This window comes from Ipomoea nil, unplaced genomic scaffold, assembly GCF_001879475.1.
Source record: "Ipomoea nil cultivar Tokyo-kokei standard unplaced genomic scaffold, Asagao_1.1 scaffold3314, whole genome shotgun sequence".
NCBI classification, from domain to species: Eukaryota; Viridiplantae; Streptophyta; class Magnoliopsida; order Solanales; family Convolvulaceae; genus Ipomoea; species Ipomoea nil.
The window spans coordinates 3,535,001-3,545,742 of NW_017619742.1; the positions used below are offsets into that span (position 1 = coordinate 3,535,001).

The 10,742-nt window shown below is 41.0% G+C and overlaps 1 pseudogene; it reads left to right on the forward strand.

Annotated features, from left to right (window-relative positions):
* The first annotated feature begins 7,234 nt into the window (after nt 1–7,234).
* LOC109169345 lies at nt 7,235–10,468 on the forward strand (annotated as a pseudogene).
* The last annotated feature ends 274 nt before the right edge of the window (nt 10,469–10,742 follow it).

Sequence of the window (10,742 nt, forward strand, 5' to 3'; positions counted from 1 at the left end):
AAGGAGGACGTTGGTATACACAATAAGTCGCACAAAAAAGACAAGGCTAAGGGGATTCACGTTGAACTTACGACTTTCCTTATGGAAAGTAATAAATTTTGGAAAGTAATAGGAATAAATTTGAACTTACGACTTTCCTCATGGAAAGTAATAGTGATACCATTAGACCACAAGGTGTTTAGCTCGGCAAATTTTATTATGGACCATGTTCTATTTGGCAACATGGACCATGAAGTATGTATCATTTAATTACATTTCAGTTTCATTTGACAATATTGATATGTGTTTTAGTTTCATTTTTCACATACACTAGTTTCATTATAGCAATACCAAAGTATCATTTTAATTTTAATATAGTTTCATCTGACAATATACATTATTACAAGAGCTCTATTTCTTTTGTTTCATTTTTCACAAACACTGGTTTAATTATAATAATGCTTAAGTATTATTTTTTTGACAAAAAAAAAGAAAAAAAAAACATTAATAATCACTCAAGTCACGGTTACAGAAGATGAGATGAAAATAGGCCCCAAATCGATCCATGCCGCACTATTAAAATGAGAAAAAGCAAAACTAGCCAAAAGATGAGCATCCATTTCTGCACAAAGAATATCCTTATATTTCCAACCCACATTTGGCCCAAAACTCATAACAAATTTATCAAAATTCACGATTTGTCCACTGGCAATGCCAAAAACTCTTGAAATTTATCATCGGGGAATGTCTAGCAATACGAACCCCCGTAATACCCCCTTTCTCATCTTGCAAACGAAGCATGCCACTCAAACCATCAACAACAAGAAGGAACAAATAGGGTGATAAAGGATCTCCTTGACGAAGACCCCAACTAGGAATGACAGGACCCCAAGCCTCCCCTTCTAACAAAACACGGTAATCAACAGTAGAGAAACAAGATTTCATAATCCTAACCAACTGTTCAGTAAACCCCATTTGTAACATAACAGCCTTCACATACCCCCATTCAACTCTATCAAAAGCTTTACTCATATCAAGTTTGAGGGCAACAAATTTGTCTTTAGAATTTTCACTACGATAATGTAAGAAATGAACAATCTTATATGCTAACAGAACATTATCAACAATAGAACGACCAGGCACAAAAGCACTTTGAGACTCAGAAATTAAACCCCCCATGACACCCTTCAGCTGAGTAGCTAGAACTTTAGCCAGGATTCGGTAGAGCACATTACAAAGAGGAATAGGGCGAAGGTCCCCCATATGAACAGGATGTTTAGTTTTTAGAATAAGAGCTATGTGGGTATTGTTTAGACTTCTAGGTAAGATCCCATTTCTAACTACATCATTGCAAAGTAAAACAACCTCATCCTTCATAGTTTCCCAATATTCTTGATAAAAGTCCGGGATTAGACCACCTGTCCCTGGAGACTTATCATGATACATAGAAAAAAGAGCAAAACGAACCTCCTCAACCGACACCTCCCTCAAAAGATCCCTATTTTGATCAACAGTCACTCTACCCTGAATACGTACAAGATAAGATAGGGCTCACATCTCCTGGATTGGAAGTAAAAAGGTCCCTAAAATAGGGTAACTGCTACCCTGCCACCTCTTGCCTTCCTCAACCCAATCCTTATCTTGATTTTTTAGCGGGTGAGTGGCGTTTCTACTAGTGCTCTCAATATGGGCTAGTGGGTCGGGTCGGGCCTAAGCGGGCGGGCTAAAAAGCCCGCTCCTTAGCGGGCTTGGGTTTTACAGGTCCGAACTGCCCCGCCCATGGCCCACGAGCTAGGCGGGCCCCCGCCTTATTTTTTCTCTTTTTTTTTTAAATATATATTTTTTAAAAAATTTCCCAACCACTAGTCCACTGCTTCCTTATCTTCCTCTACGTTTCGCAATTTATGAATCTCTCACCGATAAACGCAATTTATGAATCTCTTTGTTTCGCAACTTATAAAAAATTCACGCACTCGACTGATTCCTTGTCCTCATCCACCGATAATTTGTGAATCTCACCGGAATTCTCCGTATTTGACGCCTGGATGACCCTTTCCGATCTCCTTCGAACATGACAGAACACCAACCGATCCACCTGAACGTGTAGCCGTGGCCTTAACTCGTCGAAAATTGGTCGGTTGTGCATCACCTCCAAGAGAACTTGCCGGCAGCGACTAGACGCTGAGAGGAGACGGGACTCTAGTTCATCTATCCAATCTTGATTCAAATGCTAAGGTTAAATGTTATGCCGCCTCAATTCACCAGAAATTGGCCGGATGCGCATCACCTCCAAGAGAAGCTGACAGCAATTGGTCGAAGAGAGGAGGCGATACTCCAGTTCCAAATTTCCAATCTTTGATTCAAAGCTAGGGCTAAATTTTATGTTGGGAGTTGGGACGCTGGTTATGTTTTTTTAATGTAATATATTATAATAATATATTATGTATATGTATATAATATATAATTTTTATTTTTTTATAATTATATGGCGGGTAGCCCGCGGCCCTAGCGCAGCGCGGGCTAAAAAAAACCCGCTCTTTGGCGGGTTTGTGACACCCCGTAAATCTAAATATTAATTGAGGATTAATTGAAGAATTAATCCAAGATTCCTTTGCTAATCCATTTCTAAAAATCCTGAAATTTAATAGTCGAGGGATTAGAATTTGACTAGTCACTTAAATCTATTGAGTGTACCTTGTGCTTCATGAGTTGTGCCCTTGTCCCCTTGTCTTTCCAACCTTAGTAAGGGTAAAAGTGGTTTTTCACCCATGAATTGTTGTTCAAGCTACCCTAGCAAGACATTTCATTTCATTCACTCAGCATTCAAGCCTAAGTCCCAAACACTCTAGCCTCTCTCTAAAATAACTAGCTTATTCTTCAAGCAAGAAGGTGAACCTCCTAGCCTTGCAAGATCCTCCATCAAGATTCCTACTTTCTTCTTCTTGAGCATAGGAAAGAGTAAGGTTCTTAGCTTTCTGGTGTTTTTAACCATCTTTTAGGTGTCTTTATCTAAAGTTAGAACATTTCTTGTGTTTCGGCTTGTGTAAGAAGTTGGTGAGGAAGAAGAGCTCTAGGAAGAGGCTTAAGAAGGTGAAAAGGAGAAGTTGTTTGGCTACAAAGGAAACCGATGCTATACAAAACCTATTTTCTTACCTAAATTATGATTATTGGCTTCTATTTGATGTTCTTGATGTGGTTTGTGAGATTTGATGCATAATCTTGTGATGATGCATGTTTAGAGCTTGTTTTTAGGTTTCTTGAATGTCATTGCTTGGCTATTTCTTGGGTTCAAGTCATATCTTTTTTTGTGTGTGAGATTTTGGGTGTTTTGGACTTGAACTTGACCTTGATGATGAATTTCCCCGAAGGGAAAATTGGTGTACACGTAGTGTACCCCGCGGGCAGTGGCCTACCCGCCGCCCCACCCGCGGGGAACGTGTCTTGTGGGCATTGTACCCCGCGGGCTGACCCACGGGTGGGGGCCTACCCGTGGCCCCACCCGCGGGGAACGTGTACGGGGATTGCGGGATTTGTTCCCCGTGATCCTTTCTTCTTGGTATTTGATGTTTTGACCTCCCGTTGTTGAGTTGTTGAGTTTCGTGAGTCTTCTTGATGTTTCGTATGTCTAGAACGATGTGTTAGGAATCCATGTTAGGATTTGGTGTCTTGAATCGTGCTAAGGGTCCAACTTTGTGATTCGTTGGGCTAATATGAGTCTTGAAGGTTCGTTTGAGCCATTTTTGTTTACCCGCTTGTTGAGCATGCTAGTTTGATGTTGTTATGCTGGTATGTGTGGTTTGTCTCTTCTTATTGGGGTTGGCAACTTGTGTTGTCAATCATTTGATGTTGGATTGTATCCTTTGTTGTTGAGTATTGTCTCATGACTTTGTTGTGATATCTTGTTTGATCCTTATGATGTGATCTTGTACAAGTCGTTGTACCCTTTGTTGATACTTGATTGGGCTATTGATGAGCCTCAATCTTCTTGATGATGATGATGATGATGACTGTGTGTGATTATGATTGAGATTGGTGGTAATATTATTGAGCTTTGCTCACGAGATCGGTGGTAATATTGTGACTTTACAGTACCCTCGTGTACTTGAGATCGGTGGTAATACGGTTCTGATTGGTGGTAAAGATTGGTGGGGGACGACGGTCCCAGGCGGAATAAGGTTGGACTCAGAAGTACAGGGTGACACTAGGAGGTAAATGTTGGAACTGGTATAGGCCGGGGGTAGCCATAAGGTTGGAACCGGGCATAAGGTTGGAACTATGAAACATGAAACGTGAATGTGTCATTTTGTGACTTGTTGTACTTCATTGCTTATGCATGTCTTGATGTACTCTACCTTGTGAATGGTAGGTTGCATCCTGAGTTGTGTTGTCTATGATGTTTGTGGTCTTGTTGTTGTTGTGAGGTTGATGATCCCCGTTCTTATTGAGAGTGTGATTAGTCTTTGATGTTGACTTCCTTCCTTGGTTTTAAAATGATATATATATTGTATTCCTCAGTTCCAAATGGCTTTGATTATATCTATTTATACTATGCTATTTAACGCGTATTGATGGGTTACCAGCATTATTCGCTGACCGGGTGTTATCCCTATGTTTTACAGGTCTTGAGTAGATGACGAGCGCGCTAGTCGTTGTGGTAGCTAGTGTAGTTCCCTCCCTTTTTAGTTGCTTGTTTTGGGCCTGTGAGCCTTAGTTAGACTTGGCATGTGTGCCTTAGACTTATAATGTTTTGATGGTTTGTTGTAGACCTATCCTGTGCACCCATGGTTTATGGGTGTGGCATAACGCTTTCCGATTTTAATTAGCTTCCGCTTTTGACTGCTTGATGATTAGTCTTTATCTTGAAATTAAGTTTTAAAAAGTTGGTAAAAATCGGGGGTGTTACAGGGTTGTTATTTTCAAAACCCACCCCTACCTAAGTAGGGGGCGGGACAAGCCGGGCCGGCGGGCAAAGCCCATATTGACGGCTCTAGTTTCTACGCTGCCTTTGACGAGCCAAGGTATGAAAGTACTAGGTATTCATGTCACCATCCCTAAACCACAATTGTTTAGCCCATTATTGCCAATGAGTATTATGGTCTTTTAGTAGTTGAAGATAAACTTGTTGGGAATTTTGGTACTCCCTCAGACTCCTCTCATCAGCCTTAGCTTTCATTCTATCCATAATGCAACGACAACTCTCCAACAGTCCCCTTATCTCCTTCCTACATCGTCTACCCCAATCCTTAATAGAATCACCACAAACAGTAATTTTTTCCAGTAACCCCAAGTCAGCGTGATCTCCCCAAACCCCTTTCACTATGTCACATCATTACCCTCTCTCAACCACTCATTTTCGAAGCGATTACAATGGGTATGTCTAGGTTGGAAGTGATGAACAGGGACCAATAAAAGAGGAAGATGGTCACTACCCCCACATGAGACAGATTTTGTCCGTGTATCCTGGTACAAATCAACCCACCCATCGGAGCAAAAAATCCGGTCAAGCTTCTCCTGGACCCAATCACCCGTACACCTATAGCTACCTCGTTCCCAAGTGAATTGACAACCGGCAAAAGGAAAATCAAACAAGTAGCTATTGCTAATTGCATCCCTAAAACCGTTTAATAGATGAACATGATGGGGAACCGTCCTAGTTTTGTCACTAGGGTCCAACAAATTGTTGAAATCCCCCATTACTACCCAAGGAAGAGAAGATAATGATGAGAGATACCTCAAAAGATCCCAAGAATACTGTCGACGAGCCCGTTCAGGATAGTCATAGAATCCGGTATAACGCCATTCTTGGTAGCCCATCATCAAGGCAAATGATAGCATCAATGTGGCGTTGGGAATAACCGGTAATCCGCATGTCAATATCATCTAACCATAACAAAGCCATACCTCCGCTTCTACCAACAACGTCAACAACAAGAGCATTCTGGTAGCCAGTTTTATTCGAACACTAGTTAATTTTGTTTGATCACATATAGCCTCACAAAGAAAAATAACTTTAGCCCTATGTAAACGGACCATGTCTGAAAGAACATGAACTATCATAGGCGGGCCTAGCCCACGACAGTTCCAGGCTATGAGACTCATTGGGCTTGGCGGGCCTGCATCACAAGACCCGCCTCAAAAGAAGTAAAAACAGCTGAGACATCCATCCTGCTTTGGCTTTCATCTGACATAGGCCCAATAATTGCCTCATCCAAGCCCACAACACGCATACGTTTTGGATCAATAAAAACCACCCCTTCATCTTCCACAATGTCAACATTCTCATTTAAAGTCTCATTTAATCCCCCCGACAGCCTCACTAGTTCCACTAACAGTATTGACCACAACACTTCCCTTCATTAAATGCGATCCATAATGACGACGGTTACTATCCATAATTGGCTTCTGAGAGTCGTCGGGTTGTCCCTTCGAGTGCTCTGTCACCAACCATCGATTCACCGGCGACGAGTTCGATCCACGACCTCCTGCACGGTGGTCATGTCCCTAGGGTTTGTGGGGCAGGTCAGGTCCCTAGGGAAAAATCATATATTCGATTTACTTTCTCATGATCTTGGGAATGAGTTAATGAAGTTCAATATATAATCCGACAAAGTTAAAAATGTAGGCTATACAAAAATATTTAAAAGGCTTTGTGGGGCTTAATTCAATGGTTCAAGAGTCACCTTGAAATCTTTCTCCAACTAATATAAGGTAAGCTTGAAACGTAAATTATGCTGTGCAACATGGTGCACACGGTTGCAAAAACGACGTCGTTTTGACTAAAAACGCGTGTCCCACTTAAAAAAAAAAAAAACCAGGTTCAATTCCCGACAAAAGCATTTTTTTGTGCATAATTTGAATTATATATCCACAATGAATGAACTAAATATCCACAATATCCACAATGAATGAACTAAATATCCACAGTGAATGAATAACTAAAAATCAAGAATGAATGAACTAAATATCTACAATGAATGAACTAAATATCCACAATGAATAAATAACATAATGTTGTTGAGGGAAATCGAAACTGATTTTTTTAAAAAAATGAAAAATGTATTTTTAGTCAAAATAACATTGTTTTGTAACCGTGTGCACCATGCACAGCATAACTATTGAGCTTGAAAACTTATGTATCAAAAATAAAAAAAGAGAAGAAAATATAGAATTTAATGCTCCACTGTCCTCCCCTCTCCTCCACCTCCTCCACACAGCCATCAATCCCCACTTTCCATTCGCAGTCTTCCCTTTTGCAGAGTCTCCTTTTTACCCCTCCCTCGTGTCTTTCAGAAAATAGAATAAAATCATAACAAAATATTTAATTCAAAAAAAGGGGAGAGTATATTATAACGACAGAAGAGAGACGGACACCTCTCTGGATTTTCATTGGATTTCTCGAGGTGCAGAAGAGAGAGAAAGAAAGAGAGAGAGAGAGAGAAAACCATCACACTCCCACTGTCCCGAAACGCTTGGGGGGCATTGTTAATTCTGAGTGGGTGCGTAGGATAAGCAGCGTTGGGATGCGCAGGATAAGAGCCTGCTTCCTTGTAGCCATGGCGAACAACTGATAAGCAGCTCCAAGCGACTCTGAGAGTGTGCACTGAGCCTGGGCCTCTTGTTTTCCTAGCGGAACTGTACTTGTTTGTGGGAATGGCGGGTGTGGCGTATTTTAGCAGTAGCCATTGCCGGAAGGGGAGGAGGAGGAGGGTGGTAGCAGTAGCTCTGTTCTTTCTCTACTTCTGCGGCTGTCTGGTGTCGCTATCTTGCGCTGCTAGGTTGTCGGCCGCCATGCAAAAGCTTGAGGTGCAGAAGCACTTGAAAAGGCTAAACAAAACTCCCGTGAAAACGATTGAGGTCCCTCCCCCTTTCTGTGCTTTTCTTGATTTTTCACTTCAAATTTAATGGGTATAAAGTCTTTTATCCTGGGTAGCCCAAAGATTTTTGAGTGACTTCTTGCTATCTGTTTTTTTTTTTTTTTTTTTTTTTTTTTTCTTTCTGGCTGGATGGTAAAGATCAGTTTTCTTTCATTTTTTGTTTGAGCCTATTATTGCTCATGTTCTTGTTTTTGTGATATTATGGATAATGAGACAAGGTTTTAAAATGGAATGATTTTTCTCTGTTTTTGTACTGATTTCATTTTCAGCCATGTCTCTTCCCTCGTTTGCTTCTTTCTTTTATGAGAATAATAATTTTTCTTCAATAAAGTAGGAGAAGTTTACAGTGTTTAAATAGAAGTTTATGGTTTGAGTCTCAAGAAAATGATTGAATTTGATAAACTATAAACAGAGTCCGGATGGAGATATCATTGACTGTGTACACATCTCCAAGCAGCCAGCTTTTGATCACCCATTCCTAAAAGACCACAAAATCCAGGTTCATTATCCTTTTCCTACTTTTTCCAGTTATTTTAATATGTTGTTCTGATCATTTTACTTGTGTTAATGTTCAGATGAGGCCAATTCAAGTTACCACCCAGAGGGGCTATATGATGTGGATAAGGAATCAATGGGACCTAAAGAAAGAACAGGCTCTATTGCTCAGTTGTGGCACATGAATGGAAGGTGCCCTGAGGATACCATTCCTGTAAGGAGGACAAAGGAAGACGACGTGTTGAGGGCGAGTTCGGTGAAAAGGTATGGGAAGAAGAAGAGTAGAAGCATACCTAAGCCCATGGGGAGTGATCCTGACCTCATTAACCAAAGTGGTCATCAGGTAATTCGTTAACTTTTGTGACCCTAGCCAGTAAAGGACCACAAGAAGGTAAATCAGTCTAGGTTGTCCATAGCTGATCAGCTAAACCAAGAAGCCTAGGATTCGAACTCGTTATCAGCCTAGGTTACCCATAGCTGACTGGCTCAAACCAAGAAGGCTGGGATTGGAACTTGTGACCTTGTGGTTACAAGTTTGTATCTTTAGCCAGCTTGGTTGGGGTTACCCCCTATCAAGAACGTTTCTTGATTTGCCTTGCATTTGTGAATTTGGTTCTGACTGATTTTGTTGATGACTAGCACGCAATTGCTTACGTTGAGGGCGAGAGGTATTACGGGGCAAAGGCCACTATTAATGTTTGGGAGCCACAAGTTCAGCAGCCAAACGAGTTCAGCTTGTCTCAGCTCTGGATACTAGCGGGTTCTTTTGGCGAAGACCTTAACAGCATTGAAGCTGGATGGCAGGTATATTTTCCCGAGACCAGATAGAATACTTTGCTCCATTCCGAGTCTAATGGAATGACATATGTATCATAGGTGAGCCCGGACCTCTATGGTGACAATAACACAAGGCTGTTTACTAACTGGACAGTAAGTTTACTGATTTATTTACTGTAAATTTACAGTCTTTGTTGTCTTAATGATTTCACTGATGTTTCCAGAAAAAATCTGTAGAGTGATACATATCAGGCCACGGGTTGCTACAACCTCCTTTGTTCTGGCTTTATTCAGACTAACAGTGAAATTGCAATGGGTGCAAGCATCTCTCCTGTTTCTGGCTATTGAAACTCCCAGTACGATATCAATATTCTTATCTGGAAGGTAAATTCCAAGAATTTTTCCCCTTCAGATTTCAATTAAGTGGCGGGCACCACCCACCACCTCTTGGACCGAGTGAAGTTTATATGGTTCACTTGAATAATTATTGAACATTATTGTGCAGGCAAAGTAGCTGAGCATATAATCGAGTAACTGTCACGATTAGAGTCGTTACTCACTCTGTATTACTTGTATATTGTCGAGAAATTTAGGAATGAATGAATTAAACACTGTCTCTTTGTATTGTACATTATCATTACTGTTGCACATACTGTTCCACTTGTGGCCGAAAACCTCGAGGGCCTTGTTCTCCACTCCACAGTATATCACTTATTTAGCTGAAACAGTTGAATGATTACAACTTTTGGGCACTTTTCCATTGCCAAAATTACTACTTTTTTTGAATACTTTTTGGTCTTTCTTGTAGGATCCAAAAGGAGGGAACTGGTGGATGCAATTTGGGAACGACTACGTTTTGGGCTACTGGCCATCGTTCTTGTTCTCGTATTTAGGAGACAGTGCTTCGATGATCGAATGGGGCGGGGAGGTGGTGAACACGGAGGCGGATGGCCAGCACACGGCCACGCAAATGGGGAGCGGGCATTTCCCGGAAGAAGGGTTTGGGAAGGTGGGTTACTTCCGGAACATTCAAGTTGTTGATAGCTCCGATAATCTCAAGTCCCCTAAAGGCTTAGGCACATATACAGAGCAGTCCAACTGCTATGATGTCCAAACAGGGAGTAATGGGGATTGGGGTCATTACTTCTATTTTGGAGGCCCTGGTAGAAACCCTAATTGCCCATGAAGCTAAAAAGTAAAAAAAGAATTGTCATCATCTCTGTATAACTCATTCAATGCAGCAAGCAGTCTGAATGTCTAATGCCTTCTCTACCATCTTCTGTGTTAGTTTTATATATTATTACTAGGTTAAGTTAGTAGTAAATAATAATGTGAACTTTTTTTTCTTTTTTTGGTTTGGGAGTTCCTACATGCAAGTGAATGGCAAAGTGGACAAGTTTCTTAAAAGCTTAAAAAGAAACTAGCCTGGCATTAGTTTTGTAAGTTTGACCTCATGTTCACACACCCCTCCCTAGATAAGAAAAAAAAATGTATCAAGTAATATCTTTACACTTGTCAACAATTTAGGGAGGGCAACGGGGCGGGGAAGGGAGTCCCATCCCTGCTCCCGAATTCATCCCCCGCTTCCAAACCCTACCCTGTTCCCTGATGGGATGG